Source organism: Aegilops tauschii, chromosome 2 (assembly GCF_002575655.3).
Source record: "Aegilops tauschii subsp. strangulata cultivar AL8/78 chromosome 2, Aet v6.0, whole genome shotgun sequence".
NCBI classification, from domain to species: domain Eukaryota; kingdom Viridiplantae; phylum Streptophyta; class Magnoliopsida; order Poales; family Poaceae; genus Aegilops; species Aegilops tauschii.
The window spans coordinates 231,683,775-231,706,952 of record NC_053036.3 but is presented as its reverse complement, the minus strand read 5'-3'; the positions used below and the strand labels follow the sequence as shown (position 1 = coordinate 231,706,952).

The 23,178-nt window shown below is 50.9% G+C and overlaps 1 pseudogene; it reads left to right on the top strand.

The window, feature by feature from the left end:
* Nucleotides 1–4,226: 4,226 nt before the first annotated feature.
* On the top strand, nucleotides 4,227–14,850 carry LOC141040907 (uncharacterized; annotated as a pseudogene).
* Nucleotides 14,851–23,178: the final 8,328 nt, after the last annotated feature.

Genomic DNA, 23,178 nt, shown 5'->3' with positions numbered 1-23,178 from the left:
ATTCACCACATGACCAGCCTAGCTATTTTTTCTTTGTGAAAATGAGCCCATTTCATTTATTCTGAAGAATACCCAATCCAAGCCTTCTTGTTTTTCTACGCCATGATGGGCTGCAACTCTTTCAAGACGGCTGCAAATCTTGAAAGTAATATGAAATGGGCTGTAAAATATAAAAAACAGACGATAAATTGGCAATTACTTTATAATTTCTGAATTTTTCACATTTTCAGATTCTAATTTCACTGGGCTTTAACCTAATTTAAATATATCTTCAAAGTACTTTAAATCTGGCTCAACATTTCGGTATTAAAAATAGTTTGGACCCCACAGAAGTATGGGAAATTTCGTTTAAATTTTTAACCCTGGCCCTGGTCAACAAAAAAACCAGACTGCAATAAATTGCATAAGAAGTTGCAGTGAGCTGTAAGTTAGTGAAAAAATAGGTAATGGTCTGACTTGTGGGCCTATTAAGTTGACGCGTATGCAAGATTACTTTTACTTATTATACACGTAAACAAACGATTCTAGCAGACGTAACCGTTGGATGTCAATCCAACGGCGGTTGTGCATGTTCAATCTCTGATCTTCTTGCTCCATCCGTCAAATCTAGCGCTGGCGGGACCGCCTACACCCGCCTCTGTCGGAGGGATTGACCACGGGTAGCCTCATTGGCACCCCATAGCATTTCAAGACACCGGGGCTAGCAAAGCCCCTCATGCCTCCAGGGCGCATGGCTGGTTCCTTGGGCTGGCTGGGCCCAAGCAACCGGCTACCAGAAGGCGGCGTGCTCCCACTAGGCGGCTTCGGGGGAGGCCAGCTGCTGCCAGACGGACTCTCCTCCCCTCCGAGTCTGCACCCATTCATCACGGTAAGATGGGGCGTGGCTACAGGGCCACCTGCCCCCCCCCCAAATCCCGAAGGAGCGTGGCCACAGTGCGTACATACCAAGCGGACACCCGGCTGTCCATCGCGGCACTATAGCCACGTAGCTAGTGAAGCAACCATCGTTATCAAGGGCCATGCTCCCATGACGGGCGGTTGGTACGGCCCGCAGGCGGCGGGCCCTACCTGTCTGTGAGTGACCAGAAGACGGCGTACCGCAAGAAGGCGGCATCGGGGCGGGCCGGCCTCTAGCAGCCGGCCCTCCCTCCTCTCGGAGTCTGCGCACCATTATTCCGAAGAGAAGGGGCTTGGCTACAGTGCGCACCCGCCAGGCGGTGGGACTGTAGCCATGCTCCCCCTGACAAGGCCTCCGTCATCACAGGCGAGGCTACAACAAAAGGCGATCAGCGTGGCCCGCAGGCGGCGGGCCCTACCTCTCGGCCGGATTCTCGGCAGCCGGCGGGACCCACCAGGCTGTGGGCCCCAGCAGCTGGCACAGAACCCAGCGCCCCAAGACACTGACATCCGGGTCCTACACCCGGCCGATGTACCAATGTACCCCTGGGGGGTATGCCTATATAAACCCCCGAGGTTCACCCATGCAAAGGGTTCAGCTTCCACGCCACTTCACACACACATAGCTAGAGAAGCACTAGGGCTAGCCTTGCTCTTCTTCTTCCTCTAGAAGAACAGCTCAAGGAGCAACATTGTAGCCACCCATTGATCTTATTCATCATGCGGAGACCCCGTAGAGCAGGACCAGAGGTGTTATCTCCTCGGAGAGCCCCGAACTTGGGTAAGACTCATGTTCGTTCGAGATCTCGCTCACTCCCGCTTCCAGGGCCCAATGATGTACTCCTGTCCACATCCATGATAAGCCACCCCTTGGCATATGTTGTGAGATTACCCCAACATTTGGGGCCCACCGTGGGGCGAAGCGCACCGTCGACCGGAGACCTGTTCTGGACGGGAACCCTTTTCCTCTTCGGCGAGCACGTCGCAGCCGGTCTAATCAGCCAGCTCGGCACGCCCGCAGGCACTTGCCTAGCGCGCCGCTCGATGCGGGAGCAGCTTGCCCCGTGAGCGATCTCGCAGACCTCGCCGAGCTCGTCGGCAAGATCAGCCTCACCGACGAGCTCGCGCCCGATGCGGGAGCGGCCTGCCCCACGAGCTGCCTCATCGACCTCTTCGACAAGCTCAGCATCACCGACGAGCACGCCAGCAACACAGAGTCTGTTGGCTCCACCGACCCCTTCATCGAGCCTATCAAGATGCTCATCGACTCCGATGCGGCCTCCACCAATGTGTTCCCCGTTGACATGGTGGTCGTTGACGATCCGCTCCCTCCCGTCACCAGCAACGCTGACCCCAGCATCATCGCAGAGGTGCTGGTCACCGCCCGGAGCGGGAACTCCGCTGGCGCCGCCCAGGATCCACTGCGAGCGACCCTGCAGGGCCTGGCCACTCCCGTTGCTGCCAACACTGACAGCGTGACGCTGGAGGCATTCCGTGTGACGTTCCTAGACAGTGCCAACAAGATGGCGGCGATGAGGTGCCGCACCAAGGTCTGCCAACGCAAGATCGACTACATCGAGGGCGGCACGCCGGTTGCTGGAGAGCCCAGTCGAGTCAGCGCCGTTCGGCAACGCGGCGCGGCCCTTGCCAGCATGTTGGGAGTCGGACACCCCATCTACGCTACCCGAGCGAAAAACCTGCGTGCCGCCCAGGCGGCAGCAGATGAGTTGGATCACCTAGAGGGCGATGAGCTGCACAGCCAGATGGCGCGCCTCTAGGAGCTCCTCGACGCTGCGACCATGCAGCAAGATGCATACCACCACTCGATGACAGCCGGCTAGCAAGCTGAGAATCATACCCCCCGATGTGAGCATGGAGCGACCTCCTGTTCCCCAACATGCGATGGTCGTGGTCAGCAAGACCCGGAGCCGGCTGCTAGCCGGAGCCGGCGCAGCCGCCAAACAGTTGTGCGTAGCCAGCGCGACCATCCACGAGTAGAGGACCGGCGGGATGAGGTTCTGCCTCCTCCTCGCAGGGAGAGGCTGGCCTCTCCGCCTCCTTTGGATCATCTGACTCTTGGGGGCCGGCTGGGCCCCCGTGCAGGAGTCGACGAGAACGACGCGCGGCACCGGATGGAGCGGATCGCTCACTCCCTGGCCGTAGAGGAGGAGGATGCAATCGGCCCGGCCTGCTTTGGCCCCCGCATTCGTGACGAGCCCTTCCCCAAAGGGTTCTCACTCCCTCGAGATACTCCCAAGTACAACGGCTCCTTGAAGCCGGAAGACTGGCTGGTCGACTACTCCACGGCCTTCAGCATAGTAAACGGCAACAAGCGCGTTGCCGTGAAGTACGTTCCGCTCATGCTCTAGGGCACGACCCGGACGTGGCTGAACAACCTCAAGCCCTACAGCGTCAAAAGCTGGCTAGACTTCGCCTATGTCTTCATCCGCAACTTCACCAGCACTTACAAGCGCCCCCAAGCCCCGCAAGCTCTCTATGTGCATCCATGGCCCAACTGAGTCCACCCACGACTACCTGACGCGCTGGGCCGAGTTGCGCAAACCCTGCGAGGGGGTGCACGAGGTGCAGTCCATCGAATACGTCACTACTGGGTGTAGAGAGGGCACCCTGCTCAAGCACAAGCTTCTGTGCGACGAGCCAGTTACGCTGGATGAGCTCCTGATCGTGGCGGACAAGTACGCCACCGCCGACTCCTCCATGAAGTTGGAGATTCGGGTTGACGTGTCCGGGAAGGTGCTCCTGCCAGCTCCTCAAACGCCGGCAGGTGACTCCAACCGGCGCCAGTTGCCGAATGACAACAAACGCAAGGCCCAGGAGCCGGCTTCCAATAGCCGACAAGTGGCGACCGTTGAAGACCAGTAGCTGGAAGGGTAGCTCGGCCCCAAACGTCAGAAGGGCGGCAAGGCCGCTTGGCTGCTCGCCTTCTCCTTCGAGAAAGCCATTGATGCTCCATGCAAGTTCCATAGCGCTGTGAAGCTGTCCAACCACACCACTCGTAAGTGGAACTGGCTCACCAGAATTGCCAAGGGCGAGGGCCTGCCGCCTCCGCCAGCCGGCCCACCGGCTCCGCCTCCTCAGCATCCGGCGGCCCGTCCAGTCGGCATGCTCCAAGACGAGTTCCCCGACGCCAACGCCGCCTACGTCGTCTTCACCAGTGAAGCCAACGACAAGCACAGTTGGTGCCAGCAGCACTGCGAGGTCAATGATGTCGCCTCGGAGTTCCCGAATTCCTGCACTGGTCTGTAAGGCCCATTAGCTAGAGCCGTGCCGACCGCCGGGCTGTGATGCTCTCGCCGGGTGCCTATGAGATGGTGCTGGACTCCACCTTCTCGACAGAGAGGCGGGCCTGCCACTTCTCCCGAATCCTGATAGACGGCGGTAGAAGCATCAACATCCTCTATCGCGACACCATGGAAAAGCTGGGCATCAACGAGAAGCAGCTCCAGCCCAGCCGGACCGTCTTCCATGGCATCGTCCCCGGACTTTGCTGCTCTCCAATCGGCAAGATCAAGATCGACGTCTTGTTCGGTGACAAGCTCCACTTCCGCCGCGAACCAATCTGGTTTGAGGTGGTTGACCTGGAAAGCCCCTACCACGTGCTCTTGGGCCAGCCCACACTGGCCAAATTCATGGCGGTGCCGCATTATGCTTACCTGAAGATGAAGATGCCGGGACCCAAGGGCATCATCACCATTGCCCGCGACTACAAGAAGTCGCTCATGTGCGCCGCTGCCAGCGGCCGGCTGGCCGAGTCCCTTGTCATCACTGAAGAGAAGTGCCTCCTTAACCGGATGGTGCCCATGGCCGGCCAAAGAGACCAAGAAGATCGCCTTGGACCCGGTGCACCTAGGGAGATTTGCTATTGTGGGCTCCCACCTCGATAGCAAATAGGAAAGCGAGCTTGCCGATTTCCTCCGTGAGAATCGGGACATCTCTGCATGGTCTCCTAAGGACATAACGGGTGTTCTGACGGATTTTGCCGAGCACAAGCTACATGTGAGGTCGGATGCAAAACCGGTCAAGCAACCCCTCCGCCGCCCGTCAGAAGAGAAGAGAAGAGATCCCCAGACTTCTGGCAGCCGGCTTCATCATGGAAGTGTTCTACCCAGACTGGCTTGTCAACCCAGTCCTTGTTTTGAAGAAGAACAACAAGTGGCACATGTGTAACGACTACACTAGCCTCAACAAAGCCTGACCCAAGGACCCCTTTGCCTTTCCCCAGATAGACCAAGTGATCGACACCATAGCTGACTGTGAGCTGCTGTGCTTCTTGGACGCCTACTCCGGCTACCACCAGATCAAGCTGAACCCGGCCGATCGACTGAAGAATGATAACCCACAAGTATAGGTGATCAATTGTAGCCTCTTTCAATAAGTAAGATTGTCGAACCCAATGAGGAGCAAAAGGTAGAACAAATATTCCCTCAAGTTTTATCGACCACCGATACAACTTTACGCACACTTAACGTTCGCTTTACATAAAACAAGTATGAAACTAGAAGTACTTTGTTGGTGTTTTTGGATAGGTTTGCAAGAATATAAAGAGCACGTAAATAAAAACTAGGGGCTATTTAGGTAAAGAAGCAATAAAGTAAATATAGCGAGTGTGGAAAAGTGGTCGTAGGAATTGCGAAAGTGTCCCTAAGCATTTGACTACTTTACTAGACCGATAGCAAGTTTTATGTGGGAGAGGCCACTGCTAGCATGTCATCCCTGACTTGGAATTCTATGGACTTATGATTGGAACAATTAGCAAGCATCCGCAACTACTAACATTTATTAAGGTAAAACCCAACCATAGCATTAAGTTATATTGGTGCCCCTTCAACCCAGTGTGCATCAATTTCTATGCTATGTAGAAGCTTCTGTCACTCTTGCCCTCCAATACATAGTCCTATCAACATACAACTAACCCTATGGTGTGATCCACGCGCGAGCTCATATGATGGGCACCAAAGGACAGCAACATAACCACAAGCAAATGAAATCAATCATAACAATTCATAAACCACCGATAGGACAACGAAAATCTACTCAGACATCATAGGATAGAAACACATCATTGGGAATATGAAGCGTAGATATCCCTAGTGTGCACCATGTTCAAGTAGAGGGTACAGCGGGTTGCGGGAGAGTGGACCGCTTTAGATATAGGGAGGAAGGTGATGGAGATGTTGGCGAAGATGGCGTAGGTGTTGGTGAAGATCGCGGTGATGATGATGGCCCCGGCGGCGTTCCGGCGCCACCGGAAGCGAGGGGGAGAGAGCCCCCCCCTCCTTCTTCTTCATCATCTTCTTCTTCTTCTTCTTCTTGACCTTCTCCCTAGATGGGAGAAGGGTTTCCCCTCTGGTCCATGGTCTCCATGGCGTGGGAGGGGCGAGAGCCCTCCGAGATTGGATCTGTCTCTCAGTATCTCTCTGTTTCTGCGTTCTCAAATCTGGCCTTTCACCATTTCTTTTATAACCAAAGATCCGTAACTCCGATTGGGCTGAATTTTGGACACGATCTCTATCCGGAAATTAGCTTTCTTGCGGCGAAAGAAGGGCTCCAACCGCCTTAAGGGGTGGTCACGAGGGTCCAGGGCGCGCCTGAACCCCTGGGGCGTGCCCCTGCCTCGTGGCCCCCTCGGGCATCGTATCACGTTGATTCTTCTTCCCAAAAATCACATATATTCCAAAAAAAATCTCCGTCAGTTTTTATCCCGTTTGGACTCCATTTGATATGGGTTTTCTGCGAAACAAAAAACATGCAACAACTAGGAACTCGCACTGCGCACTTGATCAATATGTTAGTCCCAAAAATAGTATAAAAAGTTGCCAAAAGTAGATGAAAGTTGTATAATATTGGCATGGAACAATCAAAAATTATAGATACGACGGAGACGTATCAGCATCCCCAAGCTTTTTTCCCGCTCGTCCTCGGGTAGGTAAATGATAAAAAAGATAATTTTTGATGTGGAATGCTACCTAGCATAATCTTGATCACATAATCTAATCATGGCATGAATATTAAGACACGAGTGATTCAAAGCAATAGTCTATCATTAGACATTAAGACAATAATACTTCAAGCATACTAATAAAGCAATCATGTCTTTTCAAAATAACATGGCCAAAGAAAGTTATCCCTACAAAATCATATGGTCTGGCTATGCTCCATGTTCACCACACAACATATTCACATCATGCACAACCCCGATGACAAGCCAAGCAATTGGTTCATACTTTTTAACGCGCTTCAGCCTTTTCAACCCTCACGCAATACATGAGCGTGAGGCATGGACATAGCACTATGGGTGGAATGGAATATGATGACGGAGGTTGTGTGGATAAGACAAAAAAGGAGAAAGTCTCACATCGACGCGGCTAATCAACGGGCTATAGAGATGCCCATCAATTGATGTCAATGTGAGGAGTAGGGATTGCCATGCAACGGATGCACTAGAGCTATAAGCATATGAAAGCTCAAACTGAAACTAAGTGGGTGTGCATCCAACTTGCTTGCTCATGAAGACCTAGGGCATTTGAGGAAGCCCATCGTTGGAATATACAAGCCAAGTTCTATAATGAAAATTCCCACTAGTATATGAAAGTGATAACTCAAGAGACTCTCTATATGAAGAACATGGTGCTACTTTGAAGCACAAGTGTGGTAAAAGGATAGTAACATTGCCCCTTTTTTTTCTTTTTTTTGCGGGCTTCTTTGGCCCCCTTTTTTTATTTAGGCTTCTTTGGCCTCTCTTTTTTTGGGCAAAGCTCAAATAATGATGATCATCACACTTTTATTTACTTACAACTCAATGATTACAACTCGATACTAGAACAAAATATGACTCTATATGAATGCCTCCGGCGGTGTACCGGGATGTGCAATGATCTAGCGTACCAATGACATCAAAAAACGGACAAGCCATGAAAACATCATGCTAGCTATCTTACGATCATGCAAACCAATATGACAATAAATTCTCAAGTCATGTATATGATGATGATGGAAGTTGCATGGCAATATATCTCGGAATGGCTATGGAAATGCCATGATAGATAGGTATGGTGGCTGTTTTGAGGAAGATATAATGAGGCTTATGTGTGATATTGCGTATCGTATCACAGGGTTTGGATGCACCGGCGAAGTTTGCACCAACTCTAGAGGTGAGAAAGGGCAATGCACGGTACCGAAGAGGCTAGCAATGATGGAAGGGTGAGAGTGTGTATATTCCATGGACTCACATTAGTCATAAAGAACTCATATACTTATTGCAAAAGTTTACTAGCCCTCGAAGCAAAGTACTACTATGCATGCCCTTAGGGGGATATATTGGTAGGAAAAGACCATCGCTCGTCCCGACCGCCACTCATAAGGAAGACAATCAATAAATACCTCATGCTCTGACTTCGTTACATAACGGTTCACCATACGTGCATGCTACGGGAATCAAAAACCTCTTCACAAGTATTTCTACTAATCCACAATTACCCACTAGCATGACTCTAATATCACCATCTCTATATCGCAAAACTATTGCAAGGAATCAAACATATCATATTCAGTGATCTACAAGTTTTATGTAGGATTTTATGACTAACCATGTGAATGACCAGTTCCTGTCATCTCTCTAAATAGATATAAGTGAAGCAAGAGAGTTTACTTCTTTCTACAAAATATATGCCCATGCTCTAACAAATATAAGTGAAGCAAAAGAGCATTCTACAAATGGTGTTTTTCTACGTGAAGAGAAATAGGCAATCCAAACTTCGAATGATATATGTGAAGCACATGAGCATTCCATAAAACCATAGTCAAAAGATATAAGTGAAGTGCAAAGAGCATTCTATAAATCAACCAAGTACTATCTCATACCAGCATGGTGCATGAAAGAAAAATGAAAACTAAATGCAAAAGACGCTCCAAGATTTGCACATATCGCATGAACGGAACGAATCCGAAAACATACCTATATTTGTTGAAGAAAGAGGGGATGTCTTCCGGGGCATCCCCAAGCTTAGACGCTTGATTCTCCTTGAATATTTACTTGGGGTGCCTTGGGCATCCCCAAGCTTGAGCTCTTGCCTCTCTTCCTTCTCCTCACATCGATACCTTCTCGATCATCAAACACTTCATCCACACAAAACTTCAACAGAAGACTCGGTAAGACCCGTTAGTATATTAAAGCAAATCACTACTCTAAGTACTGTTGCAAACCAATTCATATTTTGTTTTTGCATTGTGTATACTGTAGCATAACTTTTTCATGGCTTAATCCACTGATATAAATCGATAGTTTCATCAAAACAAGCAAACTATGCATCAAAAACAGAATCTGTCTAAAACAGAACAGTCTGTAACAATCTGAACATTAACAATAATTCTGTTACTTGAAAAATTCTGACAAAATTAGGAAAAATAAACAATTTATATAGAAAGACAGTGCAAAAAGGATCAGAACCGTTTGATGTTCCAGTAAAAAACTACAGCTAAAGTTTTTGTCCTGCACCGTCCAAACCAACAAGCATTGTAGACATCCTAAAGGCAAACCTTAGCACATTATTTTTATAATACAATGGAATTGTACAAGGGGATAATTATTTTTATTGAAAAGTTTTAGGTTCCCCTCTTTAGTTTTTTGTTTTTAAACTATAAGAAAGCACTAAATAGAAATAAATGACTCCCTAAAACTTCCGGGTTGTCTCCCTGGCAGCGCTTTCTTTAAAGCCATTAAGCTAGGCATATAGTGCTCAAGTAATGGATCCACCCGGATCCCAAGATATATCAAAGCCAATCTTAATTAACAATGATTTGTGATTTAGTAGTGAGCACAAAGCAACATATATCAAGCAACGACGAAGTCTAACTCTCTTCCTATGCATCGACATGTCATAAAAGAACAATTCATGCACACATAGTAAAGGCCAATGCATAGTATAAACAGTTTCTTGCAATTTTATCATATTGGAGACATGGAGAGGCGGAGATGTTGTTACTCTCTCATAATAATTGCAAGTAGGAGCAGCAAGCACATGCATATTATATCTATCAAAATCATCATGTGCAACGGTAAAAGGCAACCCATCAATATAATCCTTAATAAGGGCAAACTTCTCCGATATAGTACAGTTTGGAGAATTAAAAAAGATAACATGACTATCATGCGTGGGTGCAATAGAAACAATTTCATGTTTCACATAAGGGACTATAGCAAGTTCATCTCCATAAGCATAATTCATATTGGCATCTTGGCCACAAGCATAGCAAGCATCATCAAAAAGGGATATTTCAAGAGAATCAACGATCATAACAATCATCATAGCAATCATCCTTCGGTAAGCACGAAGGGAAATTAAACAATGTATGAGTTGAAGAGTTACTCTCATTAGAAGGTGGGCACATGTAGCTAATCCGCTCTTCCTCTGTTTCTTCTTCGCTCTCCTCATCATCTTTTTCATCTAGTGAGCTCACAGTTTCATCAATTTCTTCTTCCATAGACTCCTGCAAAATATTAGTCTCTTCTTGGAAAGCGGAGCAGTCCTCAATATATGGTTTAACATAGGCATTAGAAGCATAATTATCATAACAATATTTAAGTATGGCAAAGTTTTCAGATTTGTAAAGACTAGCATCATACTTTTCAATCAAAGAAGCAATTTCATAAGCACCCTTAAAAGCAACAAATTCTTCAATTTGTTGAACATCATAGTAATTATAAACACCCTTAGCATAGGAAGATACGATTCCATTATTGCTAAACTCACATTGGTAGGGAAGGTGTTTCGTAGGGTTTTTAGAACAACAAGTAAAATCATATATTTCACTAAATTCCAAGCATAGCATTGCAAACGATGAATTTGATCCTGTAAAAGTTTCCCTTTTTCAGATATGCGGTGTCGCACATAACAAGCATGCTCATCTAAAGATTTGCCCTCAACTAAGCTAGTTGGGTTTTCAGCACGAGCACATAGGGATCAAAGATGATCCAAGTAAAAAGCTTCAGGAGTGTGATAGATTTTGAGTGGTTCTTCAACCATTGGTGTAGTAGGTACAACTATTTTTTTTGTATTTTGCGTTTCCTACTCATAACTAAAGATAGAAAACAACTAAGAATAGCAAATAAAAATTACTTAGTGATAAAGCAAACAAGCACACACGATAATATTCACCCCACGCTATTGCTCCCCGGCAATGGCGCCAGAAAAAGGTCTTGATAACCCACAAGTATAGGGGATCAATTGTAGCCTCTTTTGATAAGTAAGAGTGTCGAACCCAAGGAGGAGCTAAAGGTAGAACAAATATTCCCTCAAGTTCTATCGACCACCGATACAACTTTACGCACGCTTAACGTTCGCTTTACCTAAAACAAGTATGAAACTAGAAGTACTTTGTAGGTATTTTTGGATAGGTTTGCAAGAATATAAAGAGCACGCAAATAAAAACTAGGGGCTGTTTAGGTAAAGAATCAATAAAGTAAATATAGCGAGTGTGGAAAAGTGGTGGTAGGAGTTGCGAAAGTGTCCCTAAGCAATTGACTACTTTACTAGACCGATAGCAAGTTTTATGTGGGAGAGGCCACTGCTAGTATGTCATCCCTAACTTGGAATTCTATGCACTTATGATTGGAACTATTAGCAAGCATCCGCAACTACTAACGTTCATTAAGGTAAAACCCTACCATAGCATTAAGTTATATTGGCCCCTCTTCAACCCCGTATGCATCAATTTCTATGCTAGGTAGAAGCTTCTGTCACTCTTGCCCTCCAATACATAGTCCTATCAACATACAACTAACCCTATGGTGTGATCCACGCGCGCGCTCAGATGATGGGCACCAAAGGACAGCAACATAACCACAAGCAAATTAAATCAATCATAGCAATTCATCAACCATCGATAGGACAACGAAAATCTACTCAGACATCATAGGATGGCAACACATCATTGGATAATAATATGAAGCGTAAAGCACCATGTTCAAGTAGAGGGTACAGCGGGTTGCTTGAGAGAGGACCACTGCAGATAGAGGGAGGAAGGTGATGGAGATGTTGGTGAAGATGACGTAGGTGTTGGTGAAGATCGCGGTGATGATGATGGCCCCGGCGGTGTTCCGGCGCCACCGGAAGCGAGGGGAGAGAGCCCCCCCCCTCCTTCTTCTTCTTCCTTGACCTTCTCCCAAGATGGGAGAAGGGTTTCCCCTATGGTCCATGGTCTCCATGGCGTGGGAGGGGCGAGAGCCCCTCCGATATTGGATCTGTCTCTCTGTCTCTCTCTGTTTCTGCGTTCTCAGATCTGGCCTTTTTCACCGTTTCTTTTATAACCGGAGATCCGTAACTCTCATTGGGCTCAATTTTGGACACTATCTCTATCCGGAAATTAGCTTTCTTGCGGCGAAAGAAGGGCTCCAACCGCCTTAAGGGGTGGCCACGAGGGTCCAGGGCGTGCCTGACCCCCTGGGGCGCGCCCCCTGCCTCGTGGCCCCCTCGGGCATCGTATCGCGTTGATTCTTCTTCCCAAAAATCACAAATATTCCAAAAAAAAACTCCGTCAGTTTTTATCCCGTTTGAACTCCGTTTTATATGGGTTTTCTGCGAAACAAAAAACATGCAACAGACAGGAACTCGCACTGGGCACTGGATCAATATGTTAGTCCCAAAAATAGTATAGAAAATTGCCAAAAGTATATGAAAGTTGTATAATATTGGCATGCAACAATAAAAAATTATAGATACGACGGAGACGTATCAAAGACCACCTTCATCACACCATTCGAAGCATTCTGCTACCTGACCATGACGTTCGGCTTGAGAAATGTCGGCGCCACCTTTCAGCATTGCATGCAGAAGTGCGTCCTCAAGCAACTCGGCATAAATGCCCACGTCTATGTAGACGACATTGTGGTGAAGACGGAGAAGCGCGGCACCCTTCTAGAGGACCTCAAGGAGATCTTCGACAACCTGCGCCATTTTCAGATCAAGCTCAAACCAGAGAAATGCGTCTTCGGAGTACCAGCCGGCCAGCTCCTTGGCTTCCTTGTCTCTCAGCATGGGATCGCGTGCAACCCCGTGAAGATCAAGGCCATCGAGCGGATGCAAAGACCCACCCGACTGCGGGACGTCCAGAAGTTCACCGGGTGCTTGGCATCTCTCAGATGGTTCTTCAGTCGGCTGGGCAAGAAGGCCCTCCCGCTGTACCAGCTGATGAAGAATACCACTTGCTTCAAGTGGACTGACCAGGCAGACGAGGCCTTCCTCCAGCTCAAGCGGATGCTGTCCATGCCGCCTGTCCTGGCCACACTGACTGCTAAAGAGCCCATGTTCCTTTACATCGCCGCCACCAGCCGGGTGGTCAGCACTATGATCATGGTCAAGCGCCCAGAAGACGGCAAGGCCCAGCCGGTCCAAAGGCCAGTATACTACCTGAGTGAGGTGTTGTCCGCCTCCAAGCAGAACTACCCCCACTAACAGAAGATGTGCTATGGCGTGTACTTTTCCACCAAGAAGTTGAAGCAGTACTTCCAGGAGCACACCATCATGGTCGTCTGCACCGCCCCCTTGCCGAGATCATAGGTAACAAAGATGCATCAGGCCGGGTGGCCACGTGGCCCATTGAGCTAGCTCCCAACACCATCCTCTATCAGCCCCGCACCGCCATCAAATCCCAAGTGCTGGCCGACTTCCTAGTCGACTGGGACGAGACCTAGTACCTGCCACCAACGCCGGATTCTACCCATTGGCGGATGCACTTTGATGGCTCAAAGATGTGCACCAGCTTGGCAGCCGGTATCGTCCTCACGTCTCCCAAAGGCGACAAGCTCAAGTACACGCTGCAGATCCAATTTGCCGCCTCCAACAACGTGGCCGAGTATGAGGCACTTGTCCACGGGCTCCGGCTAGCCAAGGAGATCAGCATCTGCCGGATACTGTGCTACGGTGACTCGGACTTGGTGGTCCAGCAGTCGTCTGGCGAATGGGATGCCAAGGATGCAAAGATGGCGAGCTACCGCTTCCTCATCCAACAGATCAGTTGGCACTTTGACAGGTGCGAGTTCCTTCATGTGCCACGGCCGACAACGAGCAAGCCGACGCCCTGGCCCGGATCGGCTCCACCCGGCAAGCCATACCAGCCGGCGTCTCACTCCAGTGCCTGCGCAAGCCGTCTAACAAGCCTTCGCCGGAACCAGAGTCCATCTTCGTGCCGGCTGACACCAGAGCATTCAGATCTGGTTCGGGGACTTCAGCAGTCGGCCCGGGGACTTCGGCAAGCGGCTCGGGGGCTACAGCACCCAAACCCGGCCCGGGGACTTCAGAACCCGGCCCGGGGACTGCGGCAGTCGGCCCGAGGACGTCAATGGCACAGCAAGCAGCGGCCGGCTCCAATCCGCCGCCTCCCAACCCGACCGCCCTGGTACCAGTTGCTCTCATGACAGTGGTAGAAGCACCATCTTGGGCGCAGCCCATCCTCAACTTCTTGGTAAGCTGAGAGCTACCAGCCGACGAAATCTTGGCCCGACAGGTGCAACGCCGGGCGCCAGCCTACACGATAGTCAACAGAGAGCTTGTCAGGCGCAGTTTGACTGGTGTCATCCAGCGCTGCGTGGAGCCGGAGAAAGGCATAGCAATCCTCAGGGATATTCATCACGGCGAATACGGCCACCATGCCGCCTCCAGGTCCCTTGTTGCCAAAGCTTTGCGCCATGGTTTCTTCTGGCCGACTGCTTTGGACGATGCCAAGGAGTTGGTCCGCAAGTGCAAGGTGTGCCAGTGCTTCCGGTCCAAGCAACACCTGCCGGCCTCTGCACTCAAGACAATCCCCCTCACTTGGCCATTCGCCGTGTGGGGGTTGGACACGGTGGGCCCATTCAAGACAGCACGCAGCAGCATGACCCATCTACTAGTCGTTGTGGACAAGTTCACAAAGTGGATCGAAGCGAAGCCAATCAAGTAACTGAATGGTCCGACTGTTGTCACATTCATCGTGGACATCACCGTCCGATACGGCATCTTGCACAGCATCATCACCGACAATGGCACAAACTTCGCCAAAGGTGCCTTGGCCCTTTTCTGCGCGACGCAGGGCATCCGATTGGACCTAGCATCCATTGCCCATCCACAGTCAAACGGCCAGGTGGAGCGAGCAAACGGCCTCACCTTGTCCGGCATTAAGCCCCGACTGGTTAAACTGCTAGATCGAAGAGCTACCGGCCGTCCATTGGAGTCTCCGGACTATGTCGAACAAAGCAACCGGCTTCACACCCTTCTTCCTCGTGTACGGGGCCGAGGCCGTCATCCCAACTGACATTAAGTTCGACTCGCCTCGCATCACCATGTACACGGAGGTGGAAGCGAAGTAGGCACAAGAAGATGGCGTCGATCTGCTGGAAGAGGCCCGGATGCTGAAGTCAGCCAATCCGCCATCTACCAGAACAGCTTACGCCGCTACCACAGCCGGAAGGTCAAGCTGCATGATTTCCGCTAAGGGGATCTTGGGCTCTGTCTGATCCAGCGAACAGCCGGCCAGCACAAGCTCTCGGCTCCTTGGGAAGGGCATTTCATCATCTGCAAGGCCCTGGGCAACGACTCCTACTACCTCATCGATGCACGAAAGCCCAGGGTCCGCAAGAGGGACTACTCCGGCCAAGAGACGGAGAGACCATGGAACGCAAATCTTCTCCACCAATGTATGTACCACGCTACCTTTTGTACTAGCAAAGACAACAGATCCCCCGAAGCACACTCGGGGGCTACCTTTTTGTCTGTATGACAAGCTTCGCCTATGAATGTGTTATTTCATTCTTTCGCTCTACCTAGGTCCGGTGAGCTGACCCGGGGGCTCGCCGCCTTGACCTAAGCTGGCACCAGCCGTAGTAGGCTAAGTAGTGTGCCGACACCTAAAGCCATCTCTTTGCCTCAGCCACAGCTCGCAGCGCGACTGTCTGGCTGGCAGGAGCTAAAGGGAGGAAATGATGTCCACATGAAAAATGACTAAGGAAGAACACCAGCATAAGCCAAGCCGGCTCCTCGCCTCACCCGTCTGGCTGCAGAGCAGCCGGCCGGCCAGCTCCTTGCTTGACTAACTACGCTCTAGGCGACCAAAGTAACTTGCCTATCCTAAACGGCCAAGTCCCTGAACTGGCCACAGACCGCAGCACGGCTATCCGGCTGGCAGGGCGGCAGCCAAAGGAAGGCGGGAAAACAAAAAGCCAAATAGAGCAAAGCAAAACCAAGCCAGAACCCGGCAAGAGCACAAGCATGTGTGAAATTAAATTATTTACATAGCAAAAGGCCAAAGGCCAGCATTCAACAAAGTTTGAAATACACCCCTAGTGGTTGGAATTGCGTGAGATTAACAATACTTTTGAGTACAAGACAAATGAAACTTAAAGAAGAAGAGCTTCCTAGGCAAGGGGCGCTGCTGGCGGGGTGGTCTGGTCGGCGGTGGCTGAGGCACTGGCTGGTGGGGCGTCCGGCTGTTGGGTTTCGGCCTGGTCATTGTCGCCGGTGGTTGACGCGGTGTCCCACGGCTCGTTGGCCGAGGCCTGATCTGGCTGAGTCCGGCTGGTCACTCCGTCGTGTGGTGTGACGCCCTCGCCTTCCTCGCCCTCGCCTTCCTCGTCCTCGTCCTCGTCCTCCTCGCCCTCGTCGCTGGAAGCGATCTCCTCCGCCGAGTCCTCCCCCTCGTCCGGGTTCAGCCGGAACCAAGAGGGCGGCACCTCAGCGCCTTCTTTCTCCCGCTCCGGGATGAAGATGCCGGTGTCGGCGTACTCCGCAACGGCCACCGCGCGTTCGACGAGCTCGTCGCGCACCGCCTCTAGCTCTGGTCCTGCCTCCTGGCGGAAGCTGGCCAGTTGGGCCAACCTTATGTCTGGGTACCACACCTTGGTGAATTCCAGTGCCGCTCTGGCGCCTGCCCGAGCTACGACACCTTTCCAAGCCTCGAGCCGCTCGGCCGCCACCTCCACCCAGTCGGCAGTCCGACTGGGAGTTTGGGGACTCCGAGCATCCTGCCAGAGCCCCATCAGGACCCGCGACCCAGCGCGCTAGAGACGCCGGAGCAGGCAGTGCCCTGGCTCAAGGAGCATCTTGATGGCCAAGAGCTGCTCGCCCAAATTCCTTGGCGCGTTTGATGGATGTCCGCGCCCGTCCTCCTCCGCTGATCGCGTCGCGCCTCGATGGCCAGGCAAACGGCGACCGGGAAGAAACTCTGTCCAAAAGAGGACTAAAAGCTAGAAGCCGGCCTCCTGCTGCAGTCGGCGGCTAAGTAACAAATTAATGAAGGATTTACCTTCAACCATGTCCTCGGTCACCCTTAGCCATCAGACTGCAGCTTCTCCCTCTCGGCCCAGTCCGAGCACTGAGTCTCAAACTTGGCCTAGAGGAGCGCCTCTCCATCCTTCAGCTATCGGGCCTCCGCATCATGCTTCTTTGCATGTCCGCCAGCTCCTTTGCAAGCCGATTGCACTCCAAAGCTGCCTGGCTGCGCTCCTGCTCCTTGGCCTGGAGCTGGCCCTTGAGCTCACACACGCATGCCAGATGTCGGGCAGTAGCCTCTGTAAAGCAAGAAAGAAAGATCAACATCGACGAAGACAAGAAGTCGCTAGAGGGCTGCACCCGGAGGGTGCGCTTGCGCGCCCCCACTAAAAGATGGCCCATGTACCACGGCACTACTGCAGTTCGGGGGTCCGGGCAGCAAGCGTCTTGCTCTGGGCATTGAAGGCGGCCATGCGCATGTTGTGGTAGTCCTGCAGCAAGCACGACACGTCAACATTCGGAAATATGCCTTAGAGTTCCAACCCGCCTACTCAGCAGCCGGCTTGGAACTCGGGGGCTACACCCAGTGGGTGCACTTGCGCGCCTCCACTGAAGATTGCAAAAAGCATAAAAAGCAAACTCGAAGCACATATCCGAACGGCTGCCCGCATCGCCACCATCTCGTTCCCCGCTTGCAGAAGGGTGGCTCCGTGCATATTAAAACGGTCCAGGAGATCCTGTACCGCTACGTTCAGAGCGGCTGGGCCGGGCCCTAGTGTCCAACCAGGAGGGGCGGAGCTGGTAGCCTCAGTGTCAGCCGACGGCGGGCTAGTAGTCCCGACTCCCGCCGGCCTCGGTGCGGAAAGCACCGCCGCCCGGTCTAAGCTCGCGGAGGCACGCGTCGTCACAGCGTGGCTTGGCACCAGCTCGGTGCCGCCAGGCGGCACCACCGGCCCTTCGAGCTGACCACCACCCTGCTCATCAGCACCCGGCATGCCTTGAGCGTCCTCCAAACAACAGGGTCGGTCGTCCCCGGCTCCGGCACCAGCTGGACGGCTCCGGCTATTCCTATCAGCGTTCGGCCCTCCACTACCACCGGCTCCGGCTGCTGCGGGTCGACGGCCTCCAGAATTGCGACGCGGACCAAGTCTTCCGCGGCCTTTGCATCGGCGTCCGCCTGCGCCTTGGTCACGGCTTCCGCCTCCGCCTTCGCCGCATCAGCCTCCTATCGCACCGCGGCGTCCTGCTCCTCCTGCGCCTCCCGCGCATTCCTCTCTGTCGCCTCCCGATGGGCGGCTGCCGGATCCATGCGGCGGGCATCCTCAGGGCCTCCTGCTGCCCCAATCACTAAGGCAGACGGGCCCGTGACACGGAAAGGGGAGCCCTGCACAGCAATAAAGAAGCAAGCGTAAATAAGAAAACTCGCAAGAGAAGAAAAGCCAAGACAAAACAATCAAAGCAAGAGCAGCCAAAAACACTTATGCGGACACCATCATACGCGGCTTCGGGGTCTTCCGGATGACAGCCGCCTTCGCGGCTTCTTGCCGCTTGGTCGCGGCGACCGTGGACTTGGCCTTCTTGAATGGCCGGCTGCCGAACATCCCCACTTCGGCAAGGCGCTTTGACGTACCGGGTGCCCCAGTCGACGCCCCGCCCGTCCGCCACACCGTCGAGGAGCCAGCCCCGGTCCTGTCGGCGCCTGTTGTCCTTCTTGCCGTCATCTGGCGATACCCGGATGACGTCCCCTATGCCCCTTCCTGCGGCCCCACGAGCCACATTGCTGCCTCCCTCGGCGGCATCGTCCTCCTCCAACGCGGCCGCCCCCAGCTCGGGGTTGTACACATTGCTCTCCTTGCGGTCCGCCAGGTACCGATAGCCTGCATCCGGCACGTCGATTGCCGCCTGTCCCGGGAAGCGCTGCACCATAGCCGGGATGTCAGGCGGCACGAAGAGCTTGGCACAAGCGAAGAAAAAGAATCATAAACTAACCGGAGGTGGCAGGTTGGTGCGACTGTCCGGCTCCTTGCCGAACTGCCAGATCTCCTCGTCAAGCTTGCAGTCGTAGAAGCAGTTGACATGCCAGACCACCTCCACAGTCGACAGTGCCTTGGTGGACATCCGGCACAGATCTCGACGGCCGCTCATGTTGTTGATCAGGTGAGGCCGGGCCTGGAGAGGCAACATCCCGCGCTCGACGAAGGTGGCCAGCAAGTCCGAAGCCTTGAGGCCCTCTAACTCCATCATCTCTTAGAGCCGGGTGAGGGCGGTGGTGATAGTAGCCGGCAGTGGTTTCGGCCGAAAGCCCTAGTTACTCCGAGGCTCGGGTGGTGGGCCGGCTATGTAAGCCGGCAGGATGACGTTGTCCCGCGACTCGTGGATGTTCCAGACATAGAAGTACAATTTCTACCAGAGTTTGGCCGACTCTAGTAGAGTGATGGCCGGGAAGCGGATGCCGGAGCCGGTGTGCCGCACGGCCACGCAAGCCCTACACTGAGCCGGCTCGCCCTTGCCCGCGGTGCCGAGCTTGAGGTAGAAAAGCTCCCCCCACAACTCGAGCGTGGGCAAGACGCCGAGGTACCCTTCACAAAAGGTAACGAAGGTGGAGAGCAGCACCACCGAATTTGGCGTGAGGTGGTGAGGTTGGAGATGGTAGCAGTTGAGGAAAGAATGGAGGAAGCCGCTTGCGGGCAGGCCGAAGCTGCGGAGGAAGTGGGTCCTGAAGCTGATGTGCTCGCCGTCCTTCGGTGCCGGCGAGATCTCCCTCTCGGGGGGAAGATGCACCTCCACGTTCCCTGCGTGGGGAATTCTTTGCGTCAAGAGAAGCAACTCGAGATGACCGTCGTGGACATTTGAGCCGTCCCATTCGCCCCGCGCCATACTTTTTGGTTGCTTGGTGGCGGCGCAGCGAGATCGTGCGATGGCGAGGCCGCGGCAGCGCGGAGAAGTCGAGCAACGGCAAGCTACAACGGCACTACGGTGGCGCCCGGTGCAGCGCAGCAGCAGCGAGAAAGAAAGGAATAAGAGGAAGAAGATGGAGAACGAAGGGGGTGCACGTGCATTCTGCCGCACCCCCCACCGCTTATTTTATACGCCTGCGGCGGCGGAGCCGAAGAGGCAAGACGTGGAGGCATGGGGATTAACTGCGCCCACGCCCCACACAACTCCGTTGATGTCTACTATGCAACCTTCTTCTTGTAGACGTTGTTGGGCCTCCAAGTGTAGAGGTTTGTAGGACAGTAGCAAATTTCCCTCAAGTGGATGGCCTAAGGTTTATCAATCCGTGGGAGGCATAGGATGAAGATGGACTCTCTCAAGCAACCCTGCAACCAAATAACAAAGAGTCTCTTGTGTCCCCAACACACCCAATAAAATGGTAAATTGTATAGGTGCACTAGTTCGGCGAAGAGATGGTGATACAAGTGCAATATGGATGGTAGATATAGGTTTTTGTAATCTGAAAATATAAAAACAGCAAGGTAGCAAGTGATAATAGTGAGCGTAAACGGTATTGCAGTGCTAGGAAACAAGGCCTAGGGTTCATCCTTTCACTAGTGCAAGTTCTCTCAACAATAATAACATAATTGGATCATATAACTATCCCTCAACATGGAACAAAGAGTCACTCCAAAGTCACTAATAGCGGAGAACTAACGAAAAGATTATGGTAGGGTACGAAACCACCTCAAAGTTATTCTTTCTGATTGATCTATTCAAGAGTTCGTACTAGAATAACACCTTAAGAAAAAAATCAACCAAAACCCTAATGCCACCTAGATACTCCAATGTCACCTCAAGTATCCATGGGTATGATTATACGATATGCATCACACAATCTCAGATTCATCTATTCAAAGTCAAGACGAAAACGTGTGCCAACCCCTATGCATAAGTTCACAATGTTGTGGAACCCGCAAGTTGATCACCAAAACATACATCAAGTAGATCACGTGATATCCCATTGTCACCACAGATAAGCACATGCAAGACATACATCAAGTGTTCTCAAATCCTTAAATACTCAATCCAATAAGATAACTTCAAAGGGAAAACTCAATCCATTACAAGAGAGTAGAGGGGGAGAAACATCATAACATCCAACTATAATAGCAATGCTCGCGATACATCAAGATCGTACCACCTCAAGAACACAAGAGAGAGAGAGATCAAACACCTAGCTACTGGTACATACCCTCAGCCCCGAGGGTGAACTACTCCCTCCTCGTCATGGAGAGTGCCGGGATGATGAAGATGGCCACCGGTGATGGACCCCCCTCCGGCAAATTGCCGGAACAGGGTCCCGACTGGGTTTTGGTGGCTAAAGAGGCTTGCGGTGGCGGAACTCCTGATCTAGGTTATGTTCTGGGGGTTTCTGTATATATAAGAGGTTTTGGCGTCGGGAACATGTCAAGGGGGTCTCCAAGGCGGCCACGAGGTAGGGGGCGCACCCAGGGGGGTAGGGCGCGCCCCCCAATCTCGTGGGTGCCTCGGGACTCTTTTGGCCCATCTCCGGTGCTCCGTGGGCTTCTTCTAGTCCAAAAACGATCTCCGTGAAATTTCAGCTCAATTGGACTCCATTTGGTTTTCCTTTTCTGCGATACTCAAAAACAAGGAAAAAACAGAAACTGGCACTGGGCTCTAGGTTAATAGGTTAGTCCCAAAAATCATATAAAATAGCATATAAATGCATATAAAACATCCTAGATGGATAATATAATAGCAAGGAACAATCAAAAATTATAGATACGTTGGAGACGTATCAAGCATCCCCAAGATTAATTCCTGCTCGTCCTCGAGTAGGTAAATGATAAAAGCAGAATTTTTGATGTGGAATGCTACCTAACATATTTATCAATGTAATCTTCTTTATTGTGGCAAGAATATTCAGATCCATAAGATTCAAGACAAAAGTTTAATATTGACATAAAAATTAATACTTCAAGCATACTAACCAAGCAATTATGTCTTATCAAAACAACATAGTTAAAGAAAGCTCATCTGTACAAAATCATATAGTTTGGCCATGCTTCATTTCTGTCACACAAAATGCTCTCATCATGCACAACCCCAATGACAAGCCAAGCAATTGTTTCATAATTTAGTATTCTCAAACTTTTTCTACTATCACGCAATACATGAGCGCGAGCCATGGACATAGCACTATGGGTGGAATAGAATATAATGATGGAGGTTGTGTGGAGAAGACAAAAAAGGAGAACATCTCACATTGACGCGGCTAATCGACGTGCTAGGGAGAGCCCATGAATTGATGCCAATGCAAGGAGTAGGGATTGCCATGCAACGGATGCACTAGAGCTATAAATGTATGAAAGCTCAACAAAATAAACTAAGTGGGTATGCATCCAAATTGCTTGCTCACGAAGACCTAGGGCATTTGAGGAAGCCCATTGTTGGAATATACAAGCCAAGTTCTATAATGAAAAATAACCACTAGTAATATGAAAGTGACAAAACAAGAGACTCTCTATCATAAAGATCATGGTGCGACTTTGAAGCGGATGTGTGGAAAAAGGATGGTAGCATTGTCCCTTTTTATTTTTATTTTCTCTTTTTTTGGACTTTCCTTTTTTTATTTTTTTGGGACAATGCTCTATTAATGATGATCATCACACTTCTATTTATTTACAACTCAATGATTACAACTCGATACTAGATCAAAATATGACTCTATATGAATGCCTCCGGCGGTGTACTGGGATGGGCAATGAATCAAGAGTGACATGTATGTAATAATATGCATCATGGCTTTGCCACAAATACGATGTCAACTACATGATCATGCAAGGCAATATGACAATGATGAAGCGTGTCATAATAAATGAAACGGTGGAAAGTTGCATGGCAATATATCTCGGAATGGCTATGGAAATGCCATAATAGGTAGGTATGGTGGCTGTTTTGAGGAAGATATAAGGAGGTTTATGTGTGATAGAGCGTATCATATCACGGGGTTTGGATGCACCGGCGAAGTTTGCACCAACTCTCAAGGTGAGAAAGGGCAATGCAC